This window comes from Erithacus rubecula (genome assembly GCF_903797595.1).
Source record: "Erithacus rubecula genome assembly, chromosome: 1".
In the NCBI taxonomy this organism is placed as follows: Eukaryota; Metazoa; Chordata; class Aves; order Passeriformes; family Muscicapidae; genus Erithacus; species Erithacus rubecula.
Window position 1 is genome coordinate 69,746,391 of NC_136658.1, and position 17,341 is coordinate 69,763,731.

At 34.1% G+C, this 17,341-nt stretch overlaps 2 long non-coding RNA genes across 13 annotated transcripts in view; one reads left to right on the forward strand and one right to left on the reverse strand.

The window, feature by feature from the left end:
• Positions 1–17,341, reverse strand: part of LOC306804507 — a 95,617-nt gene that overhangs the window by 60,734 nt on the left and 17,542 nt on the right. For all 8 annotated transcript variants that reach the window (XR_013774892.1, XR_013774893.1, XR_013774894.1 and 5 more), the window contains exon 3: positions 3,808–3,855. This is a non-coding gene — a long non-coding RNA (uncharacterized lncRNA). The remainder of the gene's footprint in view (positions 1–3,807; positions 3,856–17,341) is intronic.
• The window catches only part of LOC306804520, an 81,535-nt gene that overhangs the window by 18,019 nt on the left and 46,175 nt on the right, over positions 1–17,341 (forward strand). The window contains exons 7-8 of one of the 5 annotated variants that reach the window (XR_013774906.1): positions 2,411–3,174; positions 5,985–7,247. This is a non-coding gene — a long non-coding RNA (uncharacterized lncRNA). Of the gene's footprint in view, positions 1–463; positions 2,170–2,410; positions 3,896–5,984; positions 7,248–9,301; positions 9,396–17,341 lie in introns of those variants that run through there. The other 4 variants (XR_013774905.1, XR_013774907.1, XR_013774908.1 and 1 more) reach the window with 4 other exon arrangements.

A 17,341-nucleotide genomic window follows, 5' to 3' on the forward strand; every position in this document is an offset into this window, starting at 1 on the left:
CAGTGCTCTTAGTTGCCTTTGCCCTTGGGACTTCCCATTGTCCAGGGTACCATATAAGCACATCCATAAGTAATTTGTAGAGATGTTAGCTTTTCCAACCTTTGGTGCATATTTTTGTTAGAAATTGTGGTGGTGTCAAATTTGAGGTATATCAAACTATAAGCCATATTCAAGTGGTATGAATAGGTTCATCTTAAAAAAATATCTTAAAAAAATAATTTGTCAGATCTAAAATTGCTATAATGTATTTTATGAAATTTAAACAAAATACTATAACAAATACTGACAACAGTTTTTTTAACAGGATAAAGCAAGTTGACAGGTTTAACCTTTTTGTGGTCCATTTTTCTTACTCATGTCTTTTGATACAAATGTGGAAATGAGGGGGGTTGTGCTTGTTTTTATATTATCTAGCTAATTTCCTGTTGCTAGCTTACATGATTCTGATGTTGTCTTTGATCAGGCCTGAGCTACAAGCTGAATATGAGATTGAGGGGAATCTTTGTCTTATATCAGAAAGCAACTTGTAAGGAGGAAGAGTGACTTCTGCTATACTGTGGAAAAAAGGTGGTTTCTTGAGTTTACCTGTGAGTGACAGGAGAGAGGGATTTATGACTCCAGGCAAGGCATATGGGTATAGAAGCAGTGATGGAGTATATTGTTAGGTCTGAGGATAAGTGCATATGAATGAAGAGTTTGATATAGGTTTCAGAGAGGGGGTTTCAATATGAGTTGGAAAGATCACAGTTGGATAAATACACTGGGGTCAGTTGAAAGTCACTTTACTGGAGAACATGGCTACAGCTCTCTATCTGACTATAGCTCATGCCACACTTGTCCTAGCTACACCCTTACCTGTTTTCTGAAACCTCAGCTTCTTCTCCAACTCCTGTACGTGACTCATTTAACTGGAAAACCTACTTTCCTGCTTACCCCCAAAAAAATTATATTCAAAGGTACAAATGGTCCTATAAATCTTTTACATCTAAAGCTTGTCTTCTGTCTGACTATACTTTCTTCAGCCTCCTTCAGTCTGTGGTGTTCTGCACTGCAGATACAGACAGACAAATGAATTACAGAACAAAATAATTTAGATTGGAAAAGGCCCTTAAGATTGTCAAGTTAACTATAAACCTAACAGTAAAAGCCCACACTAAACTGTGTCCCTAAGTGCTGTGTCCACATTTCTTTTAAATGCCCTGGACAGCCTGTTCTAGTGCTTAACAACCCTCTCAGTGAAGAAATGTTTCCAAATATCCAGTCTAAGCCTTCTCTGGATCAACTTGAGGCCATTTCTTCTGGTCCTGTCAGTTGTTACCTGGGAGAAGAGACCCACCCCCACCTGACTCCATCCTCCTTTCAGGCAGCTATAGAGAGTGATAAGGTCCAGCTTGAGTCTCCTTTCCTCCAGGCTGAACAACCTCAGCTCCCTCAGCTGATCCTCAGAGGACTTGAGATCCAGACCCTTCCCAGCTCCTTTGCCCTTCTCTGAGGCTACAGAACCTCCATGTCCTTGTAGTGAGGAGCCCCAGACTGAGCACAGTGCTGGCAGCATGGCCTCACCAATGAATACAAAAGGATTCAAATGTCCCATCATTCAAAATCTGCTGAGTGTAGATGAATTAATTTAATCCTTTCCCCTCTTCCTGTAGCACCCATAAGAAGGTGGTGGAGTTTTCTCCACATGATGACTTACGACTTTTAGGTAATGTTTGTCTTACTAAACAGAGGAAAAAAAGTCTTGAATTTCTAAAGCCTGGTCTCTTTGATTTGCATTTTTTTGTGATCTATGATCTTCCTAAAAATAAATTAATCCAGTGGATTATTACACTGACTGGCATTAAATTGAATCTTATGAACAGTGGGATTGCTTTTCTTAATTATTATTTTGCAGATCCCTGAAACATTGTTTATGAAGACTAAAGAGTCTGCAGAAAATCTGAAAGCAACGTCATAGAACATCCCCTTAAAAGGAAGCAATTTTTAAATGCATGGGGTTTATTTGGCACAGATCTTTTCAAAAGTCTTAAGCTTTTATTTAACAGTTTTTCTTCTCAATATTGATTATGATTGCCTACTTATGTCTACGACTAAACATAGCTAATGCGGTACATGATTTCTGCTCAAGTTTGGAACTCAGTAATTAATAATTAAACATGAATATACAAATAGATTGTTACCAAGATCACTACAACAATACTAAAAACCCCATACTTTTGGGGTGGAGGTGTTGGTTGGTTTGGGTTTTTTCTAAGAGGATGTGTTATTTTAAAAGGAAACTATTTTTGTGTTTTTCTCTTGGTCAAATTTCTATACTGGTTATAGAGATCATTCTTTTAGTTAATCAACATTGGGCCCTAAAACTTTGCTTTACTTTTATTGTTTGTCATATATCATTTTATCTTTAAAGACTGCCGGAGTTCATGATTACTGAGAAGTAATACCTTGAAGTTCTGCCACTATCTTCTCCAAAGTAAATTACACTGAGCTGGCTTCCTGTTACTGTGTCAATTAGACATCAAATGTTGATACTAGTGTGAAACAACATTTGATATTATGGCCATTAAGCGACTTGAAAAAATACTATACAGATGGATTTTGTGTTTACAAGACCTGGCATTTAAAAATGTATGTCATGGTTGTAAATGTTGTAATTGTCAGGTAGTAAATTGTTACAGGAGAGAAGATAGTTATATTTGTGTACAATATACTAGTGTTAGCTCTTGTTATTTTTATCTCCTAAATATCTAATAATTAAGTGGTTTTAAATATTTAAAGATATGAATAATTTTATTTGTTGAAGTATTGTATGCATAATTTAGAATGGCTACTATAGGAGAGAAGTGGACATGCCCTTCTCATAACAGCTAAACATGAAAATAAGGTATCAGAGATAATGGTATAGTTCAAATTTATAAAAATCATTATGTTTTGTTGTATCAGCATAGCTCTTAACAAAATGGTGATCTCATTCTAAGGTTACAATTATCTAAATAGATTAATTGCTGAATTTTGTTCTAGTATTTTTATAACTTTACTGGAAATAAGAGAACACAAACACTTAAAATTTAAGTTATTGGTCTTCAGCTATGCTAAGGCTTTCAGAACTTGGTATTTTACCCCAGGACAGGATCCTTAGCTCTTTTAAATTCTGGAATTCCAGAAACTGTGCAGGTGAGTAGAAAAAAGCAAAAGAAGAAACTGAAATGGGGAGAGGGAAATTATTCTCTTTTACAGAAGATGAAAAAAAAAAACTTAATTAACATAGGAGAAATAATAGGATGAAAGAGGAGTCAGGTGAGTATTTACAGCAATATTTTTTGCATAGTGCTCAGATATGCTTTGTGCTTGCATGGAAAACAGGGTGAGACTTCAGCTTTCTAAGTGCTGTTCTGAGCTGTTCTTTAGTCATTACATTTTTATTTTAGCATAGTCACTTCTAGGGAAGGCTTTAAATTGACTTTCAGGGCCAACCTGAATCACAAAATTCATTATCCTGCTGAAATAACAACTACCCCAATGTTTGTCTTCCCAAGTTAGCTCTTAAAAACCCTCTATTAGATATGAAAAAAATCAAAACCATTTAAAAAATATATATATTTCTGTTAATTCTAGTCACTAGCATTTGGGAAAAGGCACAAGCAGGCATGCAATAACAGTTAAGAGTGTCAGAATTTGTGTGTAGAACTTAATTGTAATAGCACCAAAATTGAAAATGGAAACCGCTAATTAATTGTTACTCAGCAGGACTAGGTAAAGTCAATCAATTCAGAAACAAATGTAGCTGTAGAACAATGGATTACTTACATTGGCAGTCATTACAGGTTAGACATCAGTGTGGATTTCATCCATAAGCTGTAATAAAATAAAATAAATTCAGAAACGGCAAAAAAAAGTTCCATTCAGTAATTTGTTCATGGCTGCCCTAGGTTTTTCCATGATTCCCATAAGTATATATAGTATTATAGCAAGTGTATATGTTTAGGGAATTCCCATAATTTTTAAATTGAGCAATTAACAAATATTAATACAGTGACTATAAGTGGTCTTCATGAATTACCATGCAAAAACCCCATTTAACTACAGATATAAGGCTCCCCTGTTTTTGTGCATTCACTCAGTGGTACACATAAAATTTTAACTGTTCACCTGAGCAACAATTCGATGTAGCTGAACCCTGAGCTGATATATAGCATAATAACATCCCCTCTAAAAGGGGACAGAGAGTGAAAATGGGTGGGGCAGGGAGAGGTCTTATGGTGCTAGTTCACAATTAATTTTGGAATGGTAACATCTACTTTTTGGAATGTAGTGTATTAATTTCTGCTGATAGAGATAGGTCAGCATAAGAACTATGCTATAAATTGCTATGTGATAGGGTTCCCATTCCTGTGCCATGTCTGTGTCATTGAGCAGCAATTTTTAAGGGCACCCAGTAAAGATGAACACAGAAAAACTAACATAACTACTCTTCATGTTCATTCTAAAAGGAAAATGAAATTTAATGCAGATAAAACTTTTAGAAGTTCTAAATAAGAGACTTTTTGGTCTATGTAATAGTTAAGCCGTTGCTGTTACATTGTTTTGCATTGATGTTACACTATTTCATGTTGCATGAATCTAGAATGGTTTAGATTATGTAAATTGTTCAGTGCAAAATCCCGTTTCAATTATATTTAGATTTTAAAGATGTCTTTATAAGCACATTGTAACTGGCAACTCCGTGTTGTCCTCATATCAACAGTATCAAGATGACTGTATTCTGAAAATAGTCATTAGTGGAAGACCTCTCCAGTCCCAGGACTATGTCTCTCAAACTTTCCATATTGACAAGGGAGTGCCACTGTGAGCTGTCCCTTTGGTGTCTTCCAGCCCCCAGATCACTGCCCAGGAGGAGAGCTCACTTTCCCACCCCATTCTCTGATTATTTATGCTTTGGTGCTGCAGTTCTGTAAGCACACAGTCTTGGTTTTGCATCTGGGCTGGCAAGCTGTGAAGGTGGTATGAAGAGGTTGTTTCCACAGATCAGTTCCACGCTGAAGTTTTCTGCACAGACTGGGCTGTATACCAACTTTAAAACCATGACTCTTTTATTTAATTACAGTTCATTTAAAATAGCCATTATAATATGTGTCCATGACCATGACATTGGATTTCAGCATTTTTTTTATGGCAGCATTTACTGTATTGAGTAACAAAGTACTGTGATATTTAATGAATTGTGTCTTAAAGTTTGGAATAGAGAATCCCAGCTTAAATTTTTATTTACAGCAGACAAACTGAAAGCCCAGTGGTACAAAATTAGTTCTAACAGAAAAGCAAACTTCCTTTTATGTGGGTCAGGCTTCATTTTTGTGCTCAGTGTAGTGCACACAAGTACTGTTCAGTAGTGAAAAATATTATGCAGCACAAACCTATTAGATGTTCTGTGCAGATTAAAGTCATTAGTAATTTTTCTTTGTTCAGACTAGAGAAAGTTGAAAATATGCTGTGTCACTTATTATTTTAATCCAGATGTTGCTATCCATAAATATTCATCTTGAAGATAAGATGCTAGCTTCATAAATACCTAGTGAACTTCACAAAATTAATTACATTTCAAATATGTGATTCAGAGTCTAAGATTCAGACCTTAGGATGGGATGAATCGCCCTCTGGAGGTGCCCATTTTAGTTTGCTGAATTCACAGGAATCCTGCACTGAACTAACTAGTTCAAACTCAAAGTTAAGTGACTGGTCTATCACCTTCATTGAGAAATAACTCAGCATTTTATACCATAATAGATCTTTTTTTTAGAAATGCCTGCCTCTTCACCTTTTCTGTCAGTGTTCTTGTACTGTTTCTAATATGAATAAATACGATTGTTGCTGTTGCTATTTCCTATGTATTGTTTTTTCTTGTCATTTTCAATCTTGTTATCTTTCCCAGTTTTTTATTCCTTTTTTTTTCTTTTTTTTTTCTTTTTTCCCCTGACTCTTTACAGCTGCCATCCTTTCTGAAGCTTTCCACTCGCTACTTCTCTGGCAATCCTACTTTCCCATGTTGAAAGTCTTGTCCTAACTTCTGATGTGGAAGATTGCTGACTCTTCCTTTGATGCTGATACCAGTATTTTCTTGACTGATAGTATTGTAGTGAAGACATAGAAAAAAGAAGACTATGTCACTCATTAATTTTTTTATGGTTTGAAAAATTTGCTTTCCTGCCTTCATATAAAATGTATTGGTTTCCTAATGTAATTGTAACTTAAAGGTGTTTGTAGAAATGTAAAATGAAATGTGAAGAGTATAAAATCTATATTAAAGACATAAAAGTTTAATAAAATATAGCATTAGTCTTTATTTTAACAACTGAGTCCTACATGGCTCATTTGCAAAAAGGGGGTAGACTTACAAAGTGGTGTACTGGTAAAGTCTGCCTAACTAAAAGGTGAAATTTCTGTTCAATAATTATTAAAAGGTCAAATTATTTTCTTTCTCCCTCTGGTAATATTTTCTTGGTTTATATGTGTAAAAGATCTCTCATGCTCTTCAGTTCTGTCTTCTCCCCTTTTTTCATTCCTTTTGTTAACCTAAGTTTGTGGTACCTTTCTACACTTGTGTGTCCTAACTTTTTTGGTCCAGTACTGATCCTTTTTTTTCTCATATGTTTGCATCCATTTGCTAGAATATTGTCTTGAGCATAATCATATATACTCAAGAGTATATGTACTTCTAAATGCTGTATGGATCTCCTATTTTAGGACTTCCAGTAAAGCAGAGAAGAAAATTAATAACTCATAACAGCATTTTAGGGTTTTTTTATGATACATGTGCCTTCAGAGGATCAAAGTACCTTGCCTCCTACATCAATGGAATAGTAACTATAGACAGAGATAAATCTTTCTGTAAAAATAAAGACTTATGATACTTGTGCAATATAGGAATGCTAACTTAAAAAGAGCATCTGAATGAAACCATTCTGTGTTCATAAATGGTATGGCAACTGTTTTCAGTTTTGTTTGCAAATAAAGAAAAATGCTATTGGATGGGAAGACTGCTTTGCATTGAAAGCAGTATGAGGAGATAGAAGTTTTTGAAAAAAGACACTAAAAGGTACACCTGCATAAAATCTGGAGAATTTTTGAAAATAGTGCTCTGCTGTAGCAAGCAGAAATAGTGAATAATAGTTAATGATTTTTATGGGATAGATACCTACATATTTCATTAGGTTTACTAAAAGTTCTTTAGGTAATCTAAATTATTTGGATTGCAGCCTCTTCTACTACCTACAATAATTGGCAACAATAATGGCACTAATAATAGCAATATACTAGAAAATTATTGGAGGTGTGAGTGAGAATGTAATTTATGGTGCCTAAAAGTTTTTAACTAGTGTAATTTACCTGCAGGACTTTGCATAATTTTGAGGCTATTAACAAAACACCTTTGCCAGATGTGTGTATTGAGCATGAGGATGACATTACAATTATTAGAAAGCAGAGGAAATTTGGAATTTCTTGAACAGTTACACCAATGGGGAGTTTGTGTTGAACAGTAGAAGCAGTAATTTTTTTTCCTAAAATTAAGACTGCAACTGAGTTTGTAAAGGAAAACTGTAATAAAATTATCCAGAGAAAACAAAAGAATATTAAAACCCATGTAAAACCTGATGGGGCTTTCCTTAGTATATCCTCAAATGATGCACAATGACAGCATATGGTTAAGCCATTACTGGCTGCTGAAGATTTGTCCTTTCTATTAACAATATAAGGCAATACAGATCCTGAAATAATCTGTGACTTAATACTCATATTCATTTTACAGCAAGATTGGACTAAAGCCTTGCTTATAATGAAAAATAATACAATTCTAACAATGGCGTATTATTGTTAGAAGGAAGTACATCAAACTGACTTAGCACAGTTTTAGAAAACTAGTTTTGAGAGTATTGTATTGGTGTAGCTTCAGTTATGAAACTATTTTTTTTTTGATACTACTGCTAATCTAAAATTCAGACTTACAGTTTGATGATACAATTTTTTTACATGCAACTTTTTGTAGTTTTGATTTGCAACTTTTGAGTGATAAAATTTTGGTTTAAAAAATCAGTTAAAATGTCTTTATTTTTAAATCTATTAGGAACAGTAAGGAAAACATACTTGGAAATACTTATAAAACAGGAAAGATATTTCAGCAAATGAATAAGTGTAATCATAGGTAAACATTTGCCAGAAGAGAATAACATCAAGTGAATTACTACACTAAGATGTGAAAATGTACTTAATCTATAAAGTCCTACAGGAAATAATAATTAAAAAATAGGGCTTCCTGTTCATAAATACAACTTAGGTACAGGTTGTCTTGAGAGATGCAATAAAAATTCCAAGAATTTTCTTTGATTGCATTAGAAACAGAACTGGCTAAGGCATAAATAGAATGTTACTATCTGTAGCTATATAAGGAATATAAAGTGAGGGAAACATAATTTATAAAACAACCACCCTGCTTGCTGATTCTGCAGATCACATGGCTGGCAGACACCGAAATGATTTCACAAATGAAAACGGAAGAAGCAAAATCCATGAAGATTGTATTGAAGTTTTGATTTGCTCTCTCTAGGTTTATGAGGGTCTCCATAATTATCATATATATATATATATATATATATATATATATATATATATGCCACAGACATTTTATATTCATGTTATACATACATATATTGCTATATATATGAAAATGTATGAAAAGCTGTAAAAGAGGAATTTGAATTATGTACAAGAGGTGCTTCAAAATAGGTTACAGCATTTTTGTATAGTACTTAAAAACAACTGGAAGAAGTAATGAGTTAATTCACTACTGGATCTGATAGTGATCAGGAAAAGGAGATATTAGATCTAAAATTAAGACCTTATGACTGTCAATACTTCTAGTTTAATAAAAAGAACTGAAAAAGTGTAAACATACTGTGAAATCATTGACAGAAAGATAATGAGTTTGAAGTGTAACAGCAAAAAACTGGTTCAGAGTAACATTGCAATAGAATAAAAGAGATTCCACTGTAAAAAATGTTTAGTGAAGTACAAAGTTGGAGAAAAAGAAACAGAACTGAAAAGAACTTTAAACTTGTCATCATGCAAAGAAAGAACAGAAAGAGAGCACAGACCATGTGATGCTATCTAAGAAAGCCTAATTATCCACTTAATTAGTATAATTTCACTAACATATTCTGAAAGTATGTGAAAATCTTAAAGGAACACAAAAAATCAGAAATTTTTCAGGTTTCTTGAGTAGTTAATTTTTTTCTTTTTCTCCCCATAGAATAATACTGAATAAAAGGAAGTCTTTAGACCACTGTCTACAAATCTGGATCATTTCTTTGAAAAGATAGTTAAAGAAACAACTAACAAAAATGGTAATTGAGAATATAGAAAACTGCCTGAAAATGTGAAGGGTTCCAGATTCTGTGCCCTGTTCTGTTCACTGGAGGTAGCACAAGGTAGCTAGCATCCATTCCTGCTCATAGGCTGAGAATCTGTCTGCCTTAGGGAGTCACAGTCAGCCTAATGCTGATCTGTCCTTCTGCTGTACCAACAGCTCACATACTCTGTGAGGGTTTGGCACTGGCACCATATGAAGGTATCTCTCTACCAGTTTTTGGCTGCATTTAATTTCTTAGTTCACATAGAAAAGATAATGGACCACAACCCAATCAAGAGTTGGTAGCAAACTACAGCTCACATTTGCCTGGCTTACCTCCTCTCCTGAGCCAGGGCAGCCTCATTTGTACTGCCAATTAGAAGATTCCCTACCCCATGCTATTCCTCAAATCCTGCAGTATTTTACCTCAGTGCTTGTTGGCCTCAGCCAAAAGCATACCAAAGAGCAGGCTAACAGTTAGAGGGCCTGGATTATCACATGTAGTGCTCAAGTATGTGCCAGAGCCCTCTTCAGCTCAGTAACACAGATGTAACCTTAGGGACTACATCCAGTTGACAGTAATTACAACTGTACCAGCTTGCTCTAACTAAGAAATGCAATGGCATGAAAACCAGTAATCTTACAGACTACTATTTCTTGACCAGAAAAGTCAATTAATGTATTACATTTGAATGTAATATGTGACAAACGGGAAGAACTATAGAAAATCTGAAAAATGGGCAATTTAAGAAAGTCACAGGACTATAGAGGAAAAAACAGTACTTATCTGTTGTGGAAGTATTTTAACATGGAAACTTGAAAGCCCTATAGATGACTGAGTATTCTTTTCAAGGTAAGCAAGGTTCCAATAAAGAACTCAGCATAAGACCATTTGGGTAAATAGATTGAGTTCAATATTAAAATGCAGTTTAGATCCCTTCTACTTTGTAGGAAAAAAGCCTGAAATATGGTTGTGTTATTTTATATGTGAGACTTTTGGGAAAGACCTGATGTTGAAGTGGACATGCTTCAATATAAAATGGTCACCTCATCATGCACAAGGTGGGGTAAGGGCTCTGCTGAATATTTATACAGTTTTCAAAAAAAAAACAACCCTATATGCAGTAATGTCTTGGAATGAACACAATCTCTCTGTTACTTGAACAAGTGTTCCGTATGTAATATAACTACCATAGGTTCCAGGTCACCTTTTGACCTGTGAGGCCATCAGTTATTTCCATGATAATTTCTAATTTTACAGGTTGTAGAAAGCTATGTGCACGGAAAGCTGCACAAAAAGGGAAATGAAATTGCTTTCATAGACTACTTTGTGACCTGGGATTAACTGCTTAAGTCTGAAGACAGAAAATAAGAAAGGAAAGGAAAATGTGGCACATCAGACAATGCTGGAACATGATCAATTAGCATTCAGCTGAGTATTGTCTTTTAGGTCACTTAGAGGTAAAGAGAAGAAATAAACTGCTCAAATAAAAACAAATACAGATTCTGAAAGCTGTCAGCTACTCTGATGAGTCCTGAGGACATAAAGTACATAAATGAAAGAAACTGGGCAAAATTGTAGGGTGCTAAGAAAATAGCAAGAGTTCCAGAAGATTAGGAGTAGGGATCTGGAAACAGTTCTTAATATGAAATTATTCTTAATGAAACACTGGTAAGAAAACAGAAAATCATAAGAACAATTCAGCATTAATTTGCCTGTAGATTTAGCATTTCGAGAAGTTGTTCTGCAGAAATGCAGGCAGCTTTTCTGAAGGAACAAACTAGCTATTCTGGCTTTACCATATTGCCTTCAAACAGATGTGCAACACAATAGGGAACTGCATAATAAAAAATTCCCTTTTGTAGTATAAATGTATGGATCTGTACATTTGGCTTGCTTTACATCAGTAGGATTATGTCTTTGCCAGAAACTACATTAAAAGAAGGAAGAGAATATCAATTAAGAATATAAGAAACTGGAATTAGATGCACAAGGATAGAGAATAACATAAAGTAAATCTGTCACACATATTACTTACCTAGCTGAATAAAAATAAGTTTTCTTTCTTATAATGACCTTGTATTTTGGAAATGCAGGTGAATTATATAAAATTACAATACTGTGATGCCCTTGAGTATGGTTTTAGAAAATTACATGAAACAGCCAAGCAAAATATTTGAAGTTTCCCACTTCTCTCTGGAGTACATTATATATGCTAAACCTAATTCTGAACTGCTGGAACTGGTAGTTCCTGTTTTGAGGAAAGGAGTTGCTTTAATACTTCTGTGAAAAGAGATTCTGAAAATTCTTATGGCAGATAGGACAGGTCTGCTAGATAAGTCTTCATAGACTGCTTCTCTCTTTGTTGTGAATACGTTCCGTGCCCATCACTCCTGCTTAAATAATCTCTTGTTGAAGGATTGCCTGTCTTTGTTTCCTGAGGAAGTGGGGGGACAGTTTTTAGGAGCTGCTGGAAGCTGAACTGAAGTGTGGGAAGGAGAAGATAACTGCATTCAGAAGTTTGGTTCAAGGGTAGAGGCTTTTCTGGAGGTGAGATTGGGTGGCTCTGAGCAGGAAATGCAGTGCTGCGAGGAGTCCTTCAGTCTATTTACCAATTTAACCTGTTGAGAGCACACTCAGCTATCAGGGATATTTTGCCCATTGACAGATTAACTAGATTACAAAGAACAACTACTACATTTCAGAAATTCATTATGAAAGTACCCTATGAATATACTATATGAATAATAAAAAAGCAAAACCAAACTGTAGAAACCACTTCTGAGAAGAACTTTCATATGTGATTATGGTATAGTTGCAAAGTCTGCACAAGTGAAGTAGAGCAAAGAAATGGAAAATCTGGGCTAAATGTCATAAACTGCTCTGCAGGTTATCACTTCTTCTCCCCCTCCCCTCTCCTCTTCCACCCCGTTGCCTTCTTTCTAAGGAAATAATTTGAAGATTCCTGGAATAAACTATCTGTGGTTAAAAAATATAGTAAGGAGACTGGATTCTCTAAAGGCAGGCTTTTGGGAATAAATGTGAAAACAGATAGTTGCTGCAGAATTGATCTGTTATTATCTTAAATCCTTTGTTTTACTTTCTTGGTCCACAATATTTTTTCTTCATTCAGGCAACAGTCATCAAAAGTAATGCAAAATGTGGCATATTTATACCACAAACTAGTAGTTGTGTAATCATCAAAAAGAGATTCTTAGTGTACTTCAACTACTAACATCCTTCTAACTGTATTTCAGCAGACATTACTAATTTTGAGACAATAATTTTGAGACAATAGAGATACAGCTTTGAGTCAAATCTTCCTTCTATTATGCTTGATTCTCAAACAAGAACTGGATTTATGCCTGTCTGTCCATCCATCCATTTATTAAGAATATTATAATTCTTGTTTTAGCTTTTAAATGCAAAACTAAGAAGATATACAGAATCCTTGGTGTGTCCAGTTTTTTGAGGTAAAGGAAGAAAGTAAGAAAAAGTGACTTACTTTATATTCAAAGAAAATTGTCATTACTGATTTTCAAAAGAAGTTACTGAAGAGATCTAGAGGTGGATTTTGTTTCAAGGGTCTATATGGCCTACTGCTCTATAGTTCCATAAAATTTCAAGTAACATGGATACTACCTAGATGAAGCAAAATCAAAGAACATGCATGCAAAATGGCCAGTGTAAAAATCAGTGGATAAAATTATTTGACCTCTATGTTAAAGTGTAGAAAAGGAAAATTAGTTCAATACTCAAGTGAAGAAGAATCCATAGGAAAACACATGAGTGAAAATGTTTTTGGAAAGCAAGATTTATAAGGCATAAAGTTGTTCAAAAAGGTTGTATTTGTTTAGTCTAAAGAAGAGAAAACTGGGGAAAATAGTAGGACATCTGAAAATTTTTGGGAAGAAGATGATCAGCAATCATCTTTTGTACCCAGTTGCAGAAGGACAAGAAAAATTATCTTAATTTACAGTCAAAAAGAACAGGCTATATATATGGAAAATCCTTTTAAGTACTAGGACAATTAAGGACTGGAACCAAGTTATCTGGTGATGCTGCAGCATCTTCCTCTCTGACAATTCAGAACAGATTAGACAAAATGTTTCTGTCATAATAATACTCTTACATCTATTTTCTTCCATAATTATTGGCTCCACACAATTAATAACCCAGAATATTAAGTTGTAACTTGAAAAATAAATTTAAATGTGAATTTGGTGATACAATTTTATAGTCTGAACATATGATAAATCATCATAAATGCAGGCTTCTCTTTTTTTTCTTTTTTTCCTAATGGATGTATTCTTGAATTTTGCATGCATTTGTCTATTTTAATTTTCACTTATTGAGTTTTAAAGTTTATTTATATATAATTTCTATTTATAGATCATCAGTAAGGGTAAAGCATGTTACCTGTTCATGCAAGCTATTCTGCTTGCACTGCTTGGTTCTCTGGTCAAGAAGCTGACTTCAGCATTGCCAATGGCCTTTTTTCTTGTCTTCTAATTCTCTCTAGCACATGCTCTTCAGGTATGTACAGCTTGGTAGGTATTACAGAGAAATATTCTGAATTCAAAACACATGTAGTTTCTTTTAAGTCACATATAGATAACTAGGGTTTACTACTTGACAGAATATCTGAAAAAGTCTGATTCCTAAACAAAACCAGAACTTTGATGGTGAATTTTACTTTCTGTGGTTAACAGGCTATTTTTACAGTGATAAATAAAGTCTGTTGGTAATAAAAATGAAACCTAGTATCTATGCTGTGATAATGGAACCCTAACGTGAAATTAGTTAGTGATATTAGAAAGTATCACTTGTATTTTTGCTCCAAACCTCAAGTTATTTTATTTTCCTGTACTCAAAAACAATATTAAAGAAAATGTATGGTTCATTTTAACTACATTCATGGTCTTGATTAAAATGGGAATAATCCATGTATATGCTTTTGTTAGAGCATAAAATGTAACATTAGAAAAAGAATTTTGAAGGATGAAAATCATTTGGCTATTCAGAATACTGACAGAATTCAGTCTATTCAGAATACTGGCTATCATGTCTGTTCTCTCTTAGAAATTCAACTTGAAGGATGATGAGAAAAGTATTAATAATTATTACTTTGTTGTACTCTGTTAGATGCTTGAGGACTTATGTGTTTATATCAAACAGTAATTAAAGTCTTCAAATTAAAGTGTTCATCTTCCAGTGGTTTTTCTTGTATTGGAAAGGGTGTGAACATTTGCAAATGAAATTTTGTTCTACCTTCTTCCCTCCAATTGTGTTAGAGAAATTTCAATTATTGGAAGCAGCTGCATTAAAAATGTGAGGATTGTACAGAGAATCAAATAGCTTTCACTCAGTTGACACCTCAGAGAGGAAAAAAGAAAAGTAGCACCTCTTCACTTTTGTAGCTCATTGTGTCTTCTTGTCTTGATAAGGAACCAAGGGGTTCCAGTATGACTTCTTGTTTAATTAATGCAGCTGAACCATTTAGATTTACCTGGCTTTGGTATATGGTTTGTTGGTTGGGTTTTCTATCTTTTCTTTTTGAAGTAGGAGGCATCTGCTTATGCTATTTGAGAATTAACTTAGACCACCAAAGTCTTAAAACCTTTATGATACAGGCCAATTTGAAGAAAGATTTTTTTCAGCTTGAATAGAATTACTAAAAACTATGACTCACAGAACACTGCATCTTTATATTCGTACAGTTGATATAGATGTAAAACAGTGTAGGTCAGATAAGTTTTTAGAGGAACATGTCTAGCAAATAATTTTAGAATGCTTAACTTAGTTGAGCATTAACAGTTTTCTACAAGGATAGGAAAATATAATTCCTGGATAGAAGTGAATACTGCTTTTAAAAGGCCTCTGAAAGTTGTGTGATTTGACTTCTCATGTAAGTCAGAAAAGTAATTTCTGATCCAAGGTGTTTCCTGAAGAGAGAATAATGGTTTTAAATTGCAAGGTGCCTTAATCAATTAGACAATTAAATAAATAGTAAAGCTCCTTTTACTTACAATTGAAACCTACAGTTGTCTGATTTTACTCATGAGAGCTTGCTTCTCAACATGTGTATCAATTTAAGAATTTTTGTAATGGAACATTCACTTTTACAGTTTGAAGTTGCAAATTCAAATTATATTTTTTATGCTTTCCCATGTAATATTTAATTGAACAGTTAAAAAAAAAAAAAGCGGACTAAAGAAAGTTTTAATGTAACCAGAGGGGATTTATTAGAATGAGAAATTTAGTTTTTCTGCATGAGGCCCAATGCAACTACTACAGAAATCAATCCCCAGCAAGATGACCGTATCTATTTTGAATAATATGGTACTCAGAAACATATGTTAATATGTTAATATGGTTAATACAGTTTATATTTTGATGGATCTAACCCCCATTCTGAAAGGTGTTATTGAAACTATCATTTAATAATTTTGAAAATATGACTTGCAGATTAAATACGGACATCCAAAACCAGAATAATTGAAGAGTGGTAAGGAAGAAAAAATATATGCAATTTGATTAAGTGAGATAAACAGCCACATACAAGGAAACTGGAATGATATAATATTTATTTGAGTTGGCAGAAGAATAAATTATTGGAGTTAGAATTGGTAGAATATGGTGTGTGGAGTTATTCTGAGTTATTCTATTTTAGAAGATTTAATAATGTAATATAATCCCCTTATTTAACATGACTGCAGTTGGACTGAACAAAGTTGTACAAACTACACATTAGAATGATCTAGGTTGGAAAGTGTTAATATTTAGGTGTGCTAATGTTTTTGGCCAGTTTTGAGAAATAAATAAGAAAATGTCAGAATTAAGAAAAAATATTCTATTTGGAGAACTAGAAATTGTATTTCTATCCAGCTTTGGGCTCTCCAGACTAGTAGTGTGAGGTACAGCCGAAGCATAAGAGACAGTTACTTTATTAATTCATTATGTGTGTGTGTTAATTTATATAACCCAGTTTTCCATCTAAATTGGCCAAAACACAGACAGTTACTTGAATTGCCCAGTTTTTATAAAAAATGTGAATAACTTTTCTGGGATACTCTTGGATGCTTCTTTGAGTGGTTGTGTAGATATGTTTTCTTGCTGGTGTGCATGTGCCCATGAGTGCAAGGACAAAGTATTTGAACAAAAAGGTCCATTAAATGCTACCAGCAGATACTTGAAGCACACTCATGTCCACTGACCTCAGGGCATTAAATAGTCATGTGAATACAAACATGAATGATTTAATTATTTCCATCGTACCACAGAGATGGAAATCATGCAGTACATGTACTGAGTGATTCACTTAACCTTAGTTGTAATAGTATAATTAATTTCATACAATAAATTAAGTGCCCTAATGACCATTAACAAAATGCAGTTTGAGTTAACATACAAGATATACCTCTTTGTATATAGATAAAGGAGTCACAGGTTACTGGTGTTTAAGTTTTTCCCTAGTGTGGTTCTTCAGAGAGCAACATATCCCATAATAACATTTCCTCTTTGATGGACCAAAGAGCAGGGAAGGGAGGGGAGAAAACTTAAACAGAGATCAGTTTATTTCTAAATTCTACAGGTCAAGTTATAGTTATGATTTAAGATATTGTCTCTTGTTCAGTGTACTAAAAGCTGGGATTCTGATCTTGTGGGACATATCCATTAGCAGGATCCACTTGCATTGGCAGGGAAGTCTCAGAGAGGCAAGAGGAATGTTATTCTCAGCACAAAATTCTCTGCTGCCCATGCATGTAGAACGGATAAAACATTCCTCAGCAATATAACATGTCTTTGGTTCATGCATTTTAAAGTTCAGGTCCTGAAAAGACTAATTTTATTACTTGCATACTCTCTGCAGGGACCTTGATAGTGACTGGCTTTGTGTTGTGCCTTATGTATTTATAGCCCCAATAGTAGTGATTGTC